Source organism: Trachypithecus francoisi, unplaced genomic scaffold (genome assembly GCF_009764315.1).
Source record: "Trachypithecus francoisi isolate TF-2019V2 unplaced genomic scaffold, Tfra_2.0 Lachesis_group3, whole genome shotgun sequence".
In the NCBI taxonomy this organism is placed as follows: Eukaryota; Metazoa; Chordata; class Mammalia; order Primates; family Cercopithecidae; genus Trachypithecus; species Trachypithecus francoisi.
In genome coordinates, this window is record NW_022681468.1 from 137090723 (window position 1) to 137111202 (window position 20480).

The window sequence follows — 20480 nt, forward strand, 5'->3', positions numbered from 1 at the left end:
CTGTGTGATTCCTCAATGATGTATTTTCCATATTATTCAGTATGTTTCACTATTGTCATTGAAAACTGAGCCAAATTAGGCAGTTTCATCAGATTTGGAGATCAGCAGCCCCTTAGCTGATACAATAAAACTATGTAAAAGATCATATAGGGCTTTTTTGCAACAGGTTTGCCACCAGAACACAGGTGTCATGAAAACTACCCCAAAAGCCGAAATGGGAAAGGCAAAGACCTATATCAACATTGTCATCATTGGACACATAGGTTTGGGCAAGTCCACCACTACTGGCCATCTGATCTATAAATGCAGTGGCATCGACAAAAGAACCATTGAAAATTTGAGGAGGCTGCTGAGATGGGAAAGGGCTCCTTCAAGTATGCCTGGGTCTTGGATAAACTGAAAGCTGAGCATGAACGTGGTATCACCATTCATATCTCCTTGTGGAAATCTGAGACCAGCGAGTACTATGGGACTATCACTGATGGCCCAGGACACAGAGATTTCATCAAAAATATGATTCCAGGAACATCTCAGGCTGACTGTACTGTCCTGATAGTTGCTGCTGGTGTTGGTGAGTTTGAGGCTGGTATCTCCAAGAATGGGCAGACCTGAGAGCCTGCCCTTCTGGCTTATGCACTGGGTGTGAAAGAACTAATTGTTGGTGTTAACAAAATGGATTCCACTGAGCCACCCTACAGCCAGTAGAGATATGAGGAAATCATTAAGGAAGTCAGCACTTACATTAAGAAAATTGGCTACAACCTGACACAGTAGCATTTGTGCCAGTTTCTGATTAGAATGGTGACAACATGCTGGAGTCAAGTACTAACACGCCTTGGTTCAAGGGATGGAAAGCCACCTGTAAGGATGGCAATGCCAGTGGAACCACGCTGCTTGAGGCTCTGGACTGCATCCTACCACCAACTCATCCAGCTGACAAGCCCTGCTTCTCCAGGATGTCTACAAAATTGGTGGTATTGGTACTGTTCCTATTGGCCAAGTGGAGACTGGTGTTCTCAAACCTGGTATGGTGGTCACCTTTGTTCCAGTCAACATTACAACTGAAGCAAAATCTGTCGAAATGCATCACAAAGCTTTGAGTGAAGCTCTTCTTGGGGATAATGTGGGCTTCAATGTCAAGAATGTGTCTGTCAAGGATCTTTGTTGTGGCAACGTTGCTGGTGACAGCAAAAAAGACCCGCCAATGGAAGCAGCTGGCTTCACTGCTCAGACGATTATCCTGAACTATCCAGGCCAAATCAGTCCTGGTTATGTCCCTGTACTGGATTGCCACATGCTCACATTGCTTGCAAGTTTGCTGAGCTGAAGGAAAAGATTGATTGCCATTCTGGTAAAAAGCTAGAAGATGGCCCCAAATTCTTGAAGTCTGGTGATGTTGCCATCGTTGATATGGTTTCTGCCAAGCCCATGTTTGTTAAGAGCTTCTCAGACTATTCACCTCTGTGTCACTTTGCTGTTTGTGATATGAGACAGACAGTTGTCGTGGGTATCATAAAAGCAGTGGACAAGAAGGCTGCTGGAGCTGGCAAGGTTGCCAAGTCTGCCTAGAAAGCTTAGAAGGCTAAATGAACATTAACCCTAGCACCTGCCACCCCAGTCTTAACCAGTAGTGGAAGAATGGTCTCAGAACTGTTTGTTTCAATTGGACACTTAAGCTTAGTAGTAAAAGACTGGTTAAAGATAACAATGCATCGTAAAACATTCAGAAGGAAAGGAGAATGTTTTGTGGACCACTTTGGCTTTCTTTTTTGTGAGTGACAGTTTTAAGTTATTAGTTTTTAAAATCAGTACTTTTTATTGGAAACAACTTGGCCAAAGCTTTGTCACAGAATTTTGAGACCCATTTAAAAAGTTTAATGAGAAAAAAAAAGAGTATATAATGGTGTCGATATGAGAGCTTCCCAAACCTGTTCTAGTCAATCAAAGGAGATACTTTTACCACTTCCACGTAAAATCACAAACTTTTCTACAAGGATTTCACTGCTCTCAAAGCACTGTTCCTTATGCTATTGCATTTATCCTCACAGCAAACTCAAGTTCAGTTAAGAAAACAGATTGCTTAAATAGTCCAAGTTCATACACACCAAATGACAAAAATAAAATTCCAATGGAGGTCTCTTCCAGCTCAACTGCCTATACTCTTTCCATTCTACCAAAGCCTTTAGTATATTTAGGGCAAGTGATTTCTAAGAGCAAGCATCAATATTCAGGGAAAGATTGGCCCTCCCTTGAAGGCGCTGACCAGGCAAACATCCAGACCTCATAACAATTGAAGGTTTCTGGAAATGGAAAGCTGGTATGGAGGAAGGTGGAGAAAGGATTTTCAGAGAGTGGGGTTTAACAACCTATTCTATCCATTAACTCACAAGCACATGTTGAGGAAGGAAACAGGCTACTCCTCCTCATTCCTCCATTTGTTCATTCATTCAACACATATTTCTGAACACCCCCTCTAGGACAATATTATGCAAGCACGAAGGATACAACAGTGAATGAGACACACATAGACCTGCCCTTGTGGGGCTTACATTTATGAAGATGAGTTGGATGTTGAATAGCTAGCATCATGAGCAATCATCTCACTACCAGCAATATAAGTGAAAATTAGTTGTAAGAATGCAGTGCTACAGGAGGATTTGACCAGTGCCAGGAGACTAAAAAAGCCCTCTCTGAGACTGAGACATGTACATTAATATTTGAGGCAAGAGTAAATAAAAATCACAAAGCAAAACATTAGGAAATCAAGGGAATTTTCCATTCTTGCCTCCATCCTCAAGGCTCCTTCCTGCTTGGTTTCCCACGCTTTATTAGCCAAATGCCATGGCTAACAAAGCAGATGGCTACCATAATGGTTACTAGCTGAACCATCATTCAGCATTTGCCTGGTCTAACTCACAGCCTCTTTGGAGAGCTGTAAACATATAATCTTGACAGGTTACAGGCAGCCTTACTGACATGCCTGATGGTTTTCTTCCAAGTCAGATTTTAAATCATAGCTCATCTGGCAGGTGCTGCAGTGACCACCCCTTTCCCTTTCCTGTGTCTTTGTACAATTCCTCACACTGAGCCAGACGTGGCCTCTACACATGAAGCCACACAAGACTCCACATCCCCTGACTTCTGTGTCCTCTCTTTTTTTTTTTTTTTTTTAACTATTTCCTGTGCTTGGGTATTGCTATAGACTGAATTGTGCCCCCTAAACTTTCTGTGTTAAAGCCCTAACTCCAAATGTGACTATATTTCATGATGGGACCTTTAGGGAGGTAATTAGGTTAAAATGAGGCCATAGGGGTGGGGCTCTGATCTAATAGAATTAGTGTCCTGATAAGGAGAGACACCAAAGAGCAATCTCTCTCCACACCCTTACAGAGGAAGGGCTTTGTGAGGACAGCGAGAAGGCACCCATCTGCAAGCCAGGAAGAGATACTTCACTAGAACGAACTCTGTTGACACCTTGATCTTGGACTTCCAGCCTCCAGAACTGTAAGAAAAAAATGTCTGTTGTTTAAGCCACCCAGTCTCTGATGTTTTTTATGGAAGCCTCAGCTGACAAGAATACAAACATGAAAAGAGAAACCTGCCAGGTATAGCACATCCATAAAAAGTGTTAATGGGGCTGTATATGAGTATTACAAAGGTAGTAATTGCACAACTTGTGCTCCCGGCTCTAGAGGCTGGGAGGAGAAAATGGCAGTAGCTGGGGGAAAAACATCATTGAGGGGATTGTCCAGACAGGAAGACTATAACCTTCACAGTTCCCACTGCATCACTGCAGGCAAATGACAGCAATTTTAGATATCTGCTCCTAAACCTTGTTTTTAAGTTATCTTCACCATATTCTATAATTATATATTCCAGGAATGCCCTTTCTGAATAATTTTGGGATGGTTTATATCAGAAAGAGCTGCAACCATCTAGATCCTGGGAGCACGCTCCTCACCAGAAGACAGACAGTAGAGTCATCATTTGCTAATAAGGAATTAATCTGGAGAGAGAAGCTTTAAAGAAAATATTTTGATAAGGCTTTTAGGATTTGGTAAGCCAAATTTCATGGAACTTGATATTCTTGGTAGTCACAGAAATACCAGATGTAGCTATTTTCTCATCCTCAATTGTAGGAGCATTTGAGGGAAAGGGTCCAAATCATACAAGTTTATCTGTAGCTGTAGAACAAAAATTAGTCTTTCCTTGAGATAAATTGGAAGCAGACAGAATGCTTTACTTAGGATTAGGTATTCTTCTTGCAGGATATCTAATACTGAGTAACCTGAAGGAACAGGGCATTGTACCTGTCAGTTATATTCAATAATTCTGTATAATAAACCACCCTAAAACTCAGTGACATTCAACAATAAGTATTTTTATTTCTCACTCATAAATCAGCAGGTTAGCAATGGCTTGGCTGATTTAGGCTGGACTCGGCTGCAGGTTGGATTCAGGTCTGCTCCACCTCTCTCCATCCTCCTTGGACACAGTAGCCACCCAGACATATTATTCTCATCAAAAAATTGGAAGCACAAGAAGACAAGCACAACTCCAGCAAGACACTTTAAGCCTTTTCTTTAAGTCTTGGTCAAAGCAAATCACACAACTAGGCCCAAGATCCAAGTGCAGGCAGGGAAGGACACCTCACCCACCATGAGGCCAAAGCAAGTTATAGGGCCAAGCCCAACATCAACAGGTTGGGAAAATTTACTTCTCCAGTGTGGGAAAAGTAGGGAGGAGAGTGAATATTTGCTTAACTATAATCTAACTAACCACAGGGATATTATTATCTCTATTTTACAACTAGGAAAACAGATCACTCACCCAGACTGCAGAGCTAGGATATGAACCCAAGCTTATATTTTTTCCAAAGTTCATATTCTTTCCATCCTGCTACCCTTTATGTAATGGAAGGGAAAATATAGCGAAACATTGTTATGGTGGCAATAGGCAGCAATGGATTGAAGGGACATGGTTATAAACTAGTACAGGGATTGGGGCTTGGGGTGCCCAGTGGTGGAAACAACAGATAGAAGCTAGTCTATCAAACACATGTTTATTTCATCCATTAAAAAAATATATTTACTGAGCACCCACAATGTACTAGGTACTGTGGTAGGCATTGGGATTTGTCATCCCAGACAGGCATCTGTCAATGCTTGATGAAAATTGGTTCAGTGAAACCAGGTTTTACAGGCTGTGCCAATGTCCTTCCAGATCCTTTGGAGAGCATGTTCCGTTCTGCACACCTTGCCATCTAATCCCACACTGCCAGACCTAACCCCCACCAAGACCTCCTCTACCCCCCAATCCCTCCTCCACCACAAGCTAGCTCAGCACCTTTAAGCTGCCTGATAATATTTGGTGTTATTATTTGTGCCAAATGATAAATAAAAGCTTTATCACATCTTAAATATAAATAGTTCATGCAAATCTATAAGAAATACATAAGTACCCTATAGAAAAATATCAATAAGATCATGACTACTCAATAAACAACAGAAAAAGAAAATCATGAAAAAAATGTTTAACTGTAAGTGTCCATCAGCCAAGACCAAGCACCACAAGACCATTCTGACATGTAGCCCATACTGGAATAACTTCTTAAGCCAGTTGGCATTTTCTACCCCAGAACTGACCCTCCCTACTACAGTTTTTGTACCATCTCTCTTATCACCACACTCTCACCCTTACAAATATACACATCCTCAGCTCTCCTGACTACAATCTCTGCTGGTCCAAAAATTGTCTCATTAATAAATTATTCGATTACTTCATACAGCCCATATGGTGCTCAGCTACCTTGCAGTCTAGTCTTGCCTGAAGTAATTTAAATATTTCCTGAAGTCACTCAAGATTTTACTCATAAGACACAGCAAAGCTTTTTAAAATCCCTTTTACCATCATTTCTCCTTATCCCACTTGTCTCTAATATTTCTTTCTTCTCTCTTCCTCTAAACTCCCCACACAATTCTCTGGAATCCAGCCTCCATGGATTCCATTTTTCTGATCTTCCCCTGCACTCCATCCTTTTATTCTATCAGTGACCTAGGACCTATTCAATGAGCCAGATGCTGTTGGCCTCATGGTCTTGGTTGCTCGCACTGCCCTAAAATGCTCTTCACCTGGATGCCCACTGTTCCTCCTTCAGGCCTTTATGCAAATGCCACCTTTGCTCTGAGGCCTTTTCAGCCCATCCCAGGGAAAACGGCATGTTCCCATCCCACACTTGCTACTCCCTCTCCTCCTTCCCTGCTTTCTCTATAATTGTAGCATGTATTTGCATCTAACATGCTATCCATTTTATTTCTTTGTTTACCTTTTATCTCCCCTCAGTGGAGTGCAAGACACATGAAGGTGGGGGGATGTCGTCTGTTTTGCTCACTGCTGTGTCCCCAGTAAAGTGCCTGGCACTTAGGGCGCCTTCAAAAAGATGTATTCACCTATTATGTTTGTTCTGCATAATAAAGGACCAAGAAGAAACTGGCAAAATTGATGATGATGGAGGCGATGAAAGGGAGGGAAACTGTGGAAACTCCGCGTGTAATATCTTCTCTCTTTGTTTACTTTATTGCACTGTAGCACTGTCCTTGGGCTGACCCAGCCTGCAGGATACTCCTACCAATACAGGCACCTGCCCACCTGTCTCTTCTGAACCACCCTAAAATCACTCCGTGTTCCTTTGTTCTCGCCATGTTCCTTAGTGATCTGAACCTGCTCTGTTTCATCCTCTCGGGAAGAGGTTATACCTTTGTTCATTTTTGATACGTTAGGCCTACGATTCCAGTGACCCTTTATAGTGCAGTGTGGTGTGCCTGGGGTTATTCTTAAAGGACTTCCCACAGAGACAGGGCTTTACCCATAGGAATAAGTCTCTAAAGGTTAGAAATTATGGCCTCCAAGCCAAGATATACACCTGAGACACCATCAGCCATAACTCCTCTGGAGAAAAGCAGCTCATTTTTATGCCATATGAGAGGACTTTCTCTGTCATGGAAACAAGGTCATCCAAATAGACAATAAGATCACTGATCTCTGTGACGTGACCATGGAGAAACACCAAAGTGCTCTGCCCTCAATGTAATGCCATTAGAATGTTTCTGAGCACAGACATGTCCTGAAATATAGTTGAGAGATTATCAACAGATATATATTTTACCCTTGTTCTTCCTAGCTCTCATTTACCATAGATAATTGGGAATTGACTGAATCAGATGGACAGTAAATAGAATGTCAATTTATTTATACTAAAATCCAATCAACTGCGTATACTCCTCTCTTTGGTCGTCCATTTGTTTACACTATTAGGTAAAAAAAAAAAATAAGGTATATATGTATAAAAATATATAATTTACATAACTAGAAGTCTAATGTTAAGTTTTAAAGCACCAAGAAAAAATTACAGGTGAATACTTACCTGACCTATGTGAAGGAAAAAATATGTAATCATAAAAAGAAAGAAATAAACAGCATTGGAAAAGATGTTTTCTTTCAAAATATAAAACTTCATAACTATTATTTATACCAAATGGTGAAAAGCTTTAATGCATTTTATATATAAACAGTTCCTATAAATAAATAAGAAATACATCAGCACCCTGTAGAAAAAAAATAAGAAAAAATAATAGTCAATTAAAAAATGAATAAATAATAAAAAATGTTTAACTTCAGCAATAATCAAGAATGTGCACACATAAGCAAGACAGGTCCTCAACAAAATACTAGCAAACCAAATTCAACGGTGCACGGAAAAGATCACACACCATAATCAAGCAAGATTTATCCCTGGGGTGCAAGGATAGCTCTGCATACACAAATCAATCAATGTCATATACAACATTAACATAATGAGTGATTTTTTAAAATCACATAATCATCTGAATAAATGCAGGAAGAGCATTTGACAAAACTCAGCACCTTTTTATGATTAAAAACACTCAACAAACTAAGTATTGAAGGAATGCATCTTACATAATAAAAGCTATATATAAAAAGCCCATAAACTAAAAGCTCTTCCTCTAAGATCAGGAATAAGGCTAGGCTATCATCTCTTACTACTTCTGCTCAACATAGTATTAAAAGTCAACCAGAGTAATAAGGCAAGAAAAAGAAATTAAAAGCTTCCAAATTGAAGAAAAGATGTAAAATTGTCTCTGTCTATAGATGACATGATCCTATACACAGCAAACCCTAAAGGTTCCACAGAAAAACTCTTAGAACTAATAAATGAATTCGGTAATGCTGCAGGATACAAAGTTGAGATTTTAAAAAATCAATCACATTTTTATTTTTATATACTAACAAATGACCCAAAAGAAAATTAAGAAAACAATCTCATTTATAGTAGCATTTAAAAGAATGAGATACATATAAATAAATTTAACCAAGGATGTGAAAGACTTGTACACTGAAAACTACAACACATTGATGAAAGAAATTTAAAAAGAGACAAAGAAATGGAAAAAAACCTCATGTTCATCGATTGGAAGAATTAATATTGTAAAAACGTTAAAAGCAATCTACACATTCAACTACATTCCCAAGAGAATCCTAATGGCATTTCTCACAGAAACAGAAAAAAGAATTCTAAAATTCATGTGAAAAAACAAAAGGCCCAGAGTAATCATCATAATCAAAGCTGGAGGCATCATATTTCCCGACTCAAAGACATATTACAAAGCTACAGTAATTCAAACAGCATGGTACTGGCATAAATACAGACATACAAACTAATGAAACAGAATGGAGAGTCCAGAAATAAATCCATGAATATACTGTCAACTGATGTTCAATAAAGAATACATGATGGAGGAAAATGATCTCTTTAACAAATGGTGATGGAATAAGAGTAGCCCAGAGGCAAAAGGATGAAATTGGATCCCTAACTTGTACTATACACAAAAATCAATTCAAAATAGGTTAAAGACTTAAACATAAACCTGAAACTGTAAAACTTCTAGAAGAAAAAATACAGGAAAATCTTCATGAAATTGGTGTTGAGAATGTTTTGCAAATGATACCAAAAACATAGACAACGAAAGCAAAAACAGACAAACGAGCACAACAGCAAACTAAAACTCTTCTTCCCAGTAAAAATAAATTAATAAATAAATAAACCAAGTGAAAAGGCAACCCATGGAATGGGAGAAAATACATATACCTAATAAGGGGTAATTCTCAAATATGTAAAGAACTCCTCCTACAATTCAATAGCAAAATAATAATAATAACCTAACTAAAAAGTAGGAAATTGACCTGAATAAATATTTCTCCAAAGAAGACATACAAATATTCAATAGATACATGGAAAGTGTCAACACCATTAATCATCAGGGAAATGGAAATCAAAACCACAATGAGATATCACTGCACACATGTTAAGATGGCTATTATCAAAAAGAACAAAACAAGTGTTGGCAAGAATGTGGAAAAATTGGAATCCTTGTACATTGTTGTGGGAATGGAAAATGGTGCAACCACTATAGAACTACTGTATGATCCAGCAATCCCACTTCTGGGTATGTATCCAAAGGAAATGAAATCAGTATATCAAAGAGATATCTGCAATCCCATGTTCGCTGCAACATTATTCAGAATACCCAAGGTATGAAAACAACCCTAATGTCCACCAACAGACAAATGGGTAAAGAAAATGTAGTATACACATATAATGAAATATTATTCAGCCTTAAAAAAAGAGGAAGTCCTACCACTTGCAACAACATGGAGAGACCTGGAAAACATTACGCAAAGTGAGATAAATCTATCATAGAAGGACAAATACTGCATGATTCCACCTACATGAGGTATCTAAAATAGTCAAATTTCTAGAAGCTAAAAACAGAGTGACAGTTTCCAGGGAATAGGGTGAAGGTGAAATGGGAAGTCATTCAATGGGTACAAAGTTACAGTTATACAAAATAAATAAATTCTAGATATCTACTGTATGACGTACCTGCAGTTAACAATATAGTGTTGTGCATTTAAAAATTTGCTAAGAGGTAGATCTCGTGTTAAATTCTTGCTCATATCACAAAAAAAGTATTGGGACAAGACCCGTGCCAAGATGGCCAAATAGAAACAGCTCTAGCCTCCAGCTCTCAGAGTGAGCCACAGAGAAGATGGGTGATTTCTGCATTTCCAACTGAGGTACCGGGTTCATTTCACTGGGGCGTGTCAGACAGTGAGTGCAGCCCAACCAGTGAGAGCCTAAGCAGGGCGAGGCATCACCTCACCCAAGATATGCAAGGGGGAAGACAATTCCCTTTCCTAGCCAAGGGAAGCCGTGACACACAACACCTGGAAAATCGGGTCACTCCCACCCTAATACTGCACTTTACCAAGAGTCTTAGCAAACGGCACATCAGGAGATTATATCCCGCACTTGGCTCAGAGGGTCTCACGCCCACGGAGCCTCCCTCATTGCTAGCACAGCAGTCTGAGATCTAACTGCAAGGCAGCAGTGAGGCTGGGGAGGGGTGCCTGCCATTGCTGAGGCTTAAGTAGGTAAACAAAGCAGCCAGGAAATTCAAAGTGGGTGGAGCCCACCACAGCTCAAGGAGGCCTGCCTGCCTCTGTAGACTCCACTTCTGGGGACAGGACATAGCCAAACAAAAGGCAGCAGAAACCTCTGCAGATATAAATGTCCCTGTCTGACAGCTTTGAAGAGAGTAGTGATTTTCCCAGCATGGAGTTTGAGATCTGAGAATGGACAGACTGTCTGCTCAAGTGGGTCCCTGATCCCTGAGTAGCCTAACTGGGAGACATCCCACACTAGGGGTAGACTGACACCTCACACCTCACACAGCCAGGTACACCTCTGAGACAAAGCTTCCAGAGGAAAGATCAGACAGCAACATTTGCTGTTCAGCAATATTCACTCTTCTGCAGCCTCCCCTGCTGATACCCAGGCAAACAGGGTCTGGAGTGGACCTCGAGCAAACTCCAACAGACCTGCAGCTGAGGGTCCTGACTGTTAGAAGGAAAACTAACAAACAGAAAGGACATCCACACCAAAACCCTATATGTATGTCACCATCATCAAAGACCAAAGGTAGATAAAACCACAAAGATGGGGAAAAAGCAGTACAGAAAAGCTGGAAATTCCAAAAGTCAGAGTGCCTCCCCACTCCAAAGGAACTCAGCTCCTCGCCAGCAACGGAACAAAGCTGGATGGAGAATGACTTAGACGAGTTGAGAGAAGAAGATTTCAGACAATCAAACTTCTCCAAGCTAACAGAGGAATTACAAACCCTGCGCAAAGAAACTAAAAACCTTGAAAAAAGCATTGATGAATGGCTAACTAGAATAACCAATGCAGAGAAGTCCTTAAACGAACTGATTCAGATGAAAACCATCACACGAGAACTACGTGACAAATACACAATAGATCAATAACAGGCTCTGAAACTGAGGCAATAATTAATAGCCTACCAACCAAAAAAAGTCCAGGACCAGACGGAGTCACAGCCTAATTCTACCAGAGGCACAAGGAGGAGCTGGTACCATTCCTTCTGAAATTGTTCCAATCAATAGAAACAGAGGGAATCCTCCCTAACTCATTTTATGAGGCCAGCATCATCCTGATACCAAAGCCTTGCAGAGACACAACAAAAAAAGGAGAATTTTAGACCAATATCCCTGATGAACATTGATGCAAAAGTCCTCAGTAAACTACTGGCAAACCGAATCCAGCAGCACATCAAAAAGCTTATCCACCATGATCAAGTTGGTTTCATCCCTGGGATGCAAGGCTGGTTCAACATATGCAAATCAATAAACGTAATCCAGCATATAAACAGAACCGAAGACAAAAACCACATGATTATCTCAATAGATGCAGAAGAGGCCTTTGACAAAATTCAACAGCCCTTCATGCTAAAAACTCTCAATAAATTCAGTATTGATGGAACATATCTCAAAATAATAAGAGTTATTTATGACAAACCCACAGCCAATATCATACTGAATGGGCAAAAACTGGAAGCATTCCCCTTGAAAACTGGCACAAGACAGCGATGCCCTTTCTCACCACTCCTATTCAACATAGTGTTGGAAGTTCTGGCCAGGGTAATCAGGCAAGAGAAAGAAATAAAGGGTATTCAATTAGGAAAACAGGAAGTCAAATTGTCCCTGTTTGCAGATGACATGATAGTATATTTAGAAAACTCCATTGTCTCGGCCCAAAATCTCCTTAAGCTGATAAGCAACCTCAGCAAAGTCTCAGGATACAAAATCAATGTGCAAAAGTCACTATCATTCTTATACACCAATAACAGACAAACAGAGAGCCAAATAATAAGTGAACTCCCATTCACGATTGCTTCAAAGAGAATAAAATACCTAGGAATCCAACTTACAAGGCATGTGAAGGACCTCTTCAAGAACTACAAACCACTACTCAATGAAATAAAAGAGGACACAAACAAATGGAAGAACATTCCATGCTCATGGATAGGAAGAATCAATATCATGAAAATGGCCATACTGCCCAAGGTAATTGATAGATTCAATGACATCCCCATCAAGCTACCAATGACTTTCTTCACAGAATTGGAAAAAACTACTTTAAAGTTCATATGGAACAAAAAAGGAGCCTGCATTGCCAAGACAGTCCTAAGCCAAAAGAACAAAGCTGGAGGCATCACGCTACCTGACTTTAAACTATACTACAAGGCTACAGTAACCAAAACAGTCTGGTACTGATACCAAACCAGAGATACAGACCAATGGAACAGAACAGAGCCCACAGAAATAATACCACACATCTACAACCATTTGATCTTTGACAAACATGACAAAAACAAGAAATGGGGAAAGGATTCCCGATTTAATAAATGGTGCTGGGAAAACTGGTTAGCCATAAGTAGAAAGCTGAAATTGGATCCCTTCCTTACACCTTATATAAAAATTAATTCAAGATGGATTAGAGACTTAAATGTTAGGCCTAAAACCATAAAAACCCTAGAAGAAAATCTAGGCAATACCATTCAGGACATAGGCATGGGCAAGGACTTCATGATTAAAACCCAAAAGCAATGGCAACAAAAGCCAAAATTGACAAATGGGATCTAATTAAATGAAAGAGCTTCTGCACAGCAAAAGAAACTACCATCAGAGTGAACAGGCAACCTACAGAATGGGAGAAAATTTTTGCAATCTACTTATCTGACAAAGGGCTAATATCCAGAACCTACATAGAACTCAAACAAATTTACAAGAAAAAAACAAACAACCCCATGAAAAAGTGGGCAAAGGATATGAACAGACACTTCCAAAAGAAGACATGTATGCAGCCAACAGACACATGAAAAAATGCTCATCATCAGTAGCCATCACAGAAATGCAAATCAAAACCACAATGAGATACCATCTCACACCAGTTAGAATGGTAATCACTAAAAAGTCAGGAAACAACGGTGCTGGAGAGGATGTGGAGAAATAGGAACACTTTTACACTGTTGGTGGGACTGTAAACTAGTTCAACCATTGTGGAAGACAGTGTGGTGATTCCTCAAGGATCTAGAACTAGAAATACCATTGGACCCAGCCATCCCATTACTGGGTATATACCCAAAGGATTATAAATCATGCTGCTATAAAGACACATGCACACATGTTTATTGTGGCACTATTCACAATAGCAAAGACTTGGAACCAACCCAAATGTCCATCAATGACAGACTGGATAAAGAAAATGTGGCACATATACACCATGGAATACTATCCAACCATAAAGAAAGGATGAGTTCATGTCCTTCGTAGGGACATGGATGCACCTGGAAACCATCATTCTCAGCAAACTATCACAAGAACAGAAAACCAAACACCACATGTTCTCACTCATAGGTGGGAACTGAACAATGAGATCACTTGGACACAGGAAGGGAAACATCACACCCTTGGGCCTGTCGTGGGGTGGGGGGAGGGAGGAGGGATAGTATTAGGAGATATACCTAATTTAAATAACAAGTTAATGGGTGCAGCACACCAACATGGCACGTGTATACATATGTAACAAACCTGCATGTAGTGTACATGTACCCTAGAACTTAAAGTATAATAAAAAAAATAAATAAATTTAGAAAAAGTATTGGGACACAAAGTAACTTTTGGAGACGACAGATATGTTTACTACCTTGGTTATGGTGATGGTAGCCCAGGTGTATGCACATGTTCAAATTCATAAAATTGTATACATTAAATATATCCAGTTTTGTATAGCAATTAAAATATCAATAAAGCTACAAAAAAAAAAAGATGGTGTTTTCTGCCTATTCAACCTGTAAGGTTTTTTCATAATTATACTCAATATCAACGATGATACAGCAAAATAAATATTTTTATACAATGTTACTGAAAAACTAACATTACCTTTCTGAGAGGGTGATTTAGTAATCTATGAGTATTCATATTTTTATATAATAATATCCCTACTAATTTATTCTAAGGAAATAATTGGAGATTTGCATAAAGATTTATTTATAGCAATGTTTGTTTACTATAGTGTTCTTTATGTTTGAAACACCCTAAATAGAAACACTGTTATTTATATCAGAAACACCTAAAATTAACAATAAAGGAAGGCTAAGCAAATGGTGACAGTCATACTGTGCAATCACTGAATATATTTAATTATGACAGACTGTACTTTGCAAAAATGATTGCAGCAACATTTCTGGCCCATGTGCCCTTCCAAAGCCTTGCCACTTCCAATTTGTAGCAGGTTAAGTAATAGCTCACATTTGGAGAGACATTTGAAGATGCAAGGCTGCTGGCCTTAAAGATGGAGGACGGGGCCCAAAACAAGGACTGAGGGCAGCCTCTAGAAGCTGGAAAAGCAAGGAAATGGATTCCTCTCTCGAGCCTCCAGAGGAGGCAGCCCTGCCAACACCTTGATTTGGCCCAGTAAAACCCATTTCAGATTTCTGACCTTCAAAACTGTAAGATAATAAATCCCTGTTGCTTTCAATTTGTAGTAATATTTTAAATCAGTGATAGGAAACTAACATAGTACTTGAGAGGTCCATGTCTCAAAGTGAAACATGTCTCTCCTTGAAACTGCGTGGGCTTTTGAGACTGCCTTGGTGAACAGCATGTGGTAAGGAAATGCTATGTAACTTCCAAGACAAGGTCACCACATAAAAGGTGAGTTGGCATCACCCTGGCCTTTCTTTACAGATACGCACTTTTGGACCTGGGCTGTCATGTAAGGAACATGGCCATCCTGAAGCCACCATGCAGGAGAGAGCACATCACAGAAAGAAATGTTCAAAAACTTAGGTGTTCCAACCTTCTGCTGTTTAAGCTTTTCCAGCCTAGACAGCAGACCTGTGAGTAAGCAACCTTCGGACAACTAGCGCAAGCTACCACCTGACTGCAACTGCATGAAAGGTTCTGAGCAAGAACTATTTAACGGAGCCTGGTTAACTTCCAGAACCATGACAGACAATAAAAACATGATTCTGTTGTTCTATGCCATTAGGTTTTGGGGCGGTTTATTGAGCATCAATAGGTAACCAATACATTAATGATAAAGAGAAATGCTCAGAATATAATACCAAGTTCAAAAGTACAGAAAACCAGATACTGTATGTTCTCACTTATAAGTGGGAGCTAAATGAGAACACATTAACACGTAGAGGGGAAACAACAGACACTGGGGCCTGTCAGAGGGTGGAGGATGGGAGGAGGCAGAGGATCAGGAAAAATAACTAAGGAGTACTAGGCTCAATACCGGGGTGATGAAATAATGTGTACAACAAACCCCCATGACACATGTTTACCCATGTAACAACCCTGTACATGTATCCCTGAACTTAAAATAAAAGTTAAAAAAAAAAACAACATTTTTAAGTAGGCTACATGCTAAAGTAAGAGTGTGTGTGTATGTGTGTGTGTGTGTGTGTGTGTGTGTATACAGAAAAAAACTTGGAGTTGCCAATATGCATTTAGTGGTTATCTGTTTGTCCTGAGTGAAGACATTAATATCTTTATAGCTTTCTATATGTCCAAACAAATATTTATCTATATAGCAAACAAGCATTACTTTGGTAACCAGGGAAAAATATTTTTAAGCTCTTTAAATACTATTACTTCTAAATCTATCACAAATGTAGAAAACATGTGAGCACATCCTCTGTGTGAACACATGTATGTGCATCTCCAAGATAAAATCAAGAGGGGAAGGGGCTACTTGATTAATCTGAGCAAGAACATGAACCTTTAAACCCTGCTTTTATTCTTCCTTTTCCTACAGAGGAGATGGCAGCAAATACCTTCTAATGTGAAGTCCAATTCCTAATCCTTTTAGCCACTCCCAATTCAACTATAATTGACTGATGCAACTAGGCTTGGATTCTGTTCTGTGACACAGATAAGAGATTGTCTATAGCTTCTCCTGGACAGAGGAATGTCAGCCACTCCCTTTAGAATTACCCCCTTTCTCTGTGCATAGTGCCTAAAAAGCACCCCGTTTTTGCTGTCCCCGATCAGTATCTCAGAAAGATGAGTCCTTGGAGAAGGGTCAGGGGTGAGATGAGAGAATGGAAAGGAGGTGGAGATCCTTGGTCCTAGGATGCTACAGTGTCCCATTTAATTATCATGGAAACCCCGTGGGGCATAATTAACAATCCCCTTTTTACATATGAGAGCATTTAGGCTCAGAAAGATTAAGCAATTTACTCAAGTCAAAGAGCTAGTAAGTGGCATAGCTAAACTTCTAATACAAAGTTCCTTATCATGGTAAAACGACACCTCTTTTCCTTCACCTCAATTTCCTAGTACCTACTTCAGAGTTGTAGTGTGTGTTACATTATTGAGTATACACATGGAATCTTATCATTTCATATTAAGCAGAACAATGTCCCCTGTACTATAGGATAAAGACCCTATAGTAGTGTTAGCTGTCATCTGAGTTGTTATGAATCAAGATCATACAGAGGGCAGAGGTAGGCACTGGAGACTGTCAACTGTCCTCCCTGCAGAGATCCCGCACTCTGCATCCCACCATTGCAAGGTGGGGCACAACCTACCCAGTGCTGGTTGTTTCCCCATGAAAACTAAAGCCGGGTCCGGCGCTCACAAAGCAGCAGCCTAGCGACCCACCCCAGACACACATTCTCCTTGCTGTTATTCAAAGAGCACAATAGCTCTCACACAGTCCAAGGACTATCATTAAAAGTCAGCCTCTCCGGAACGTGCCGATTCTGGTGGCGCTGACAAGTGATGGCGGGAGGAGGGGCTCCCCGACCCCAAACCCCCCGCACGAACTGGCTGTTTCTATAAAATAAATGAGGAAGGAAATGGTGTTGCGTTGGGATCTGCCTTCTAAATGCACTGAAAACTGAGGCTCCCGTCTTTTGGCATTTCCTAAAAGGCCTCTGGAGCTTTCCTTGCCAAGCCTCGATATTAAGAGTACTTTTAGCTGTTTAAGCCTTCCTCTTCTAACAGGGGTCAAAGGGCTGGAAAGATCTTCTCAAAAGGATAGAGAAGGAATCATTAAAAGGGAGGAGAAGGAAAGTGACAGAAGGTCAGCCTCTTTTTTCCTAATGGGTGCGTCCCTGAGGGGTCAGGCCCAGTGGCCGCCTGCTGCACAGGCACCTGGCTTCCGAAAACCTGCAGCAATTTGATTAACACTGCCCTGAGAGTGGAACCAGAGGAAGCTCAAAGGAGCAGCCCACGGAGGGTGTGGGGAAGACAGTAAACACAATAGAAATCTGATTGTGATAAGTAAATTTCATTGATCGCATTAACATAAAACAATAGTGTTTCGGTAAACCAGAGAGAGCAAGCACTTGAAATCATTGTGCTTTGAGTCTGTCATAAAGCTTATTTCCTTCACATATAAATTTAACCCAAAAATGTGGCATTGCATAGCAAGAAGCTTTGTATAAGGACTGGTTTGGGATTAAAATTCATCTTTGCATGCAACGCAAGCACACAAATAGTGAAGGTTTTCACTGATTTTTAGTCAACAAGCAATAAACTGCATCTGCACCCACACACCTACTCCTAACACCCCATCTGGTAACATTTCCACGTTTCAAGGAAAGAAATCAATAGCAATAATCCTTGAGGGACTCACAGGGTATCTATTTTTTTTTTATCACACTGCCATTTGAAAAAAATTTTCACCTGTCTACTTAAAGCAAAATATTGTTATTTTTGTATGTTCACATGGAAATCTCAACATTATTACCGGGGAAAAAGAATTAGAGGGGAAAGGGAGACGAGTCAATTAAAACAAATGTGAGAAAATATGTTCAAAACACACGTTTTTAACAGTACAGGTTCTATTTGAACAACTCAAGCAATAATCAGTGCACAAGCTGAAAATCCCCAATTAACCCACATATTCAAAATTGTATTTTGACTCTGTTTCTATGGAAAGAACAGCTAAAATGCATGTTGATGTCACTTCTCAGAGGAAAAAGCCATCCTGCTTTCAACTTGCAGTGCAGGGAGAAGACACCATCCCCAAACCCTGAAATTTAGAACTATGTCATTGCTGATTTTCTGTGCAAGAAGGAAATATGATTCTTTGCTACTGCTCTTATTTATTGCAGGCCTTGTCTGGAATCTGGTACTGAAGCCGTGCTTGATGAGTTGCCGCCTTGAACTTTCCCACTGATCAATGCCGGTGCTACTGCTGCATGAAAGAATAGCTTTCCAGAGGAGCCACTATCACCGGAAACCAGCTACCCAACACGCTTTTTGAAAAATGGGCCAGAGCCTTGTATGCCTAAGCTTCGAAACATGTTCCTACCCCCACCCCCAAAAAATGGCAAATGGTGACTGACCATCTGAAAATTGGAATGTTACAAGAGCAAGAGGTAAGGTCAAAAGCAGAAATCCTCCTTTCTGTAAAATGATCAGACACCATGGGATGAAAACATGTGGGGAAAAGGAAAGCTAATATGAAGTGAGAGGACAGGAATCATATTTCTTCTCAGCAGGGTGACAAATAAAAAGTTGCCTTTTCTTTTCTGTGCAAATAAACTTTACTTTAGGAATTGTGGCAGCAGGTTGGTCTCCCATAAAATAGGTTTTATCTGCTGTGGTGACAACCTAAGGCAAGGAGGGGTTAGAGGCAGGGTAATTGCCATCGTTTCCATTATTTTTATCAATATCTTTGTTATTTTGTGGAGAGACTGCAGAAGAAGTCTTGACAAATGCTATTAGGAATGGGGCTAAGAGAAAGGGTTTAATCCAATTCTTGGGCAGTTCATGTGGAAAGTATGTGTCACTGGAGTAAGCTGGGACAAAATCCTCAAATATACCCAGGTTGGTCTCTGTTAAAACCCCAGGCTGTCTACACCCTCTACACTTTAGGGGCTTCCTGAGTGGGATGCCCGTGATGAAAACATCCACCAGGAAGAAAGTGGCCTTTGAAAAAGAAGTACAATAAGCCATCTATGGCTGTTGAAAACCAGTGCTTTCTGGAGGGCCACAACCAACCACCAAAACCTATGAGCAATCGGACCCACAAACCATGAAACTCCATCTATCTTAAGAAATGAAACAAGAATAAGATCTGAGCTTCACTAAGGTTAACCCAACTACCTTCACCAACTATCCATCTTTCTGGGTTTTTCCCAGGCAATAAGTACTTTAAACAATTATTAATCCTGGCTGGGCATGGTGGCTCACGTCCACAGTTCCAGCATTTTGGGAGGCCAAGGCAGGAGGGTAGCTTGAGCCCAGGAGTTCAAGATCAGCCTGGGCAACATAGGGAGATCCCTATCTCTACAAACAAAATTAAAAATTAGCCAGGTGTGGTGGCATCCACCTGTAGTCCTAGCCACTAGGAAGGCTGAGGCAAGAGGATCTTTTGAGCCTGAGAGGTCTAGTCTGTAGTGAGCTATGATTGTGCTACTGCACTGCAGCCTAAGTGATTGAACAAGACCTTATTTCTAAAAAATAATTAAATAATAAGTAGACAAAAATAAAAAATATTACTAATCCCATTATGAGCCACTTCCATGCCTTACATGGTTTGTCTCCCTCCTCCAGACACTCCTGACACTTGCTGTGTCCTATGATCATGATTTGTGAGTATGCTGCTCCTTCCTCTCTAGACTTCCAGCTGCTCTATCTATATCTTTTCCCTCTTTGTATCTGCTGTGGCTCCCAGCTCTGAGCTTCATATAGAGTAGACACTCAAATGTTTGTTGAATGACTGATTGAATGAATGAATATAAAAGGCCTCATCCTTGAGTATTATTATCAAAAAGTCATAGCACTATAAAGACACATGCACATGTATGTTTATTACAGCACTATTTACAATAGCAAAGACTTGGAACCAACCAAAATGTCCATCAGTGATAGATCAGATAAAGAAAATGTGGTACATATACACTATGGACTACTATGCAGCCATGAAAAGGAATGAGATCATGTCCTTTGCAGGAACATGGGTGAAGCTGGAAGCCATCATTCTCAGCAAAGTAACACAGGAACAGAAAACCAAA

General features: G+C 40.2%; 1 pseudogene; it reads left to right on the plus strand.

Annotated features, from left to right (window-relative positions):
* Positions 1 to 214: 214 nt before the first annotated feature.
* Positions 215 to 1590, plus strand: LOC117070630 (annotated as a pseudogene).
* Positions 1591 to 20480: the final 18890 nt, after the last annotated feature.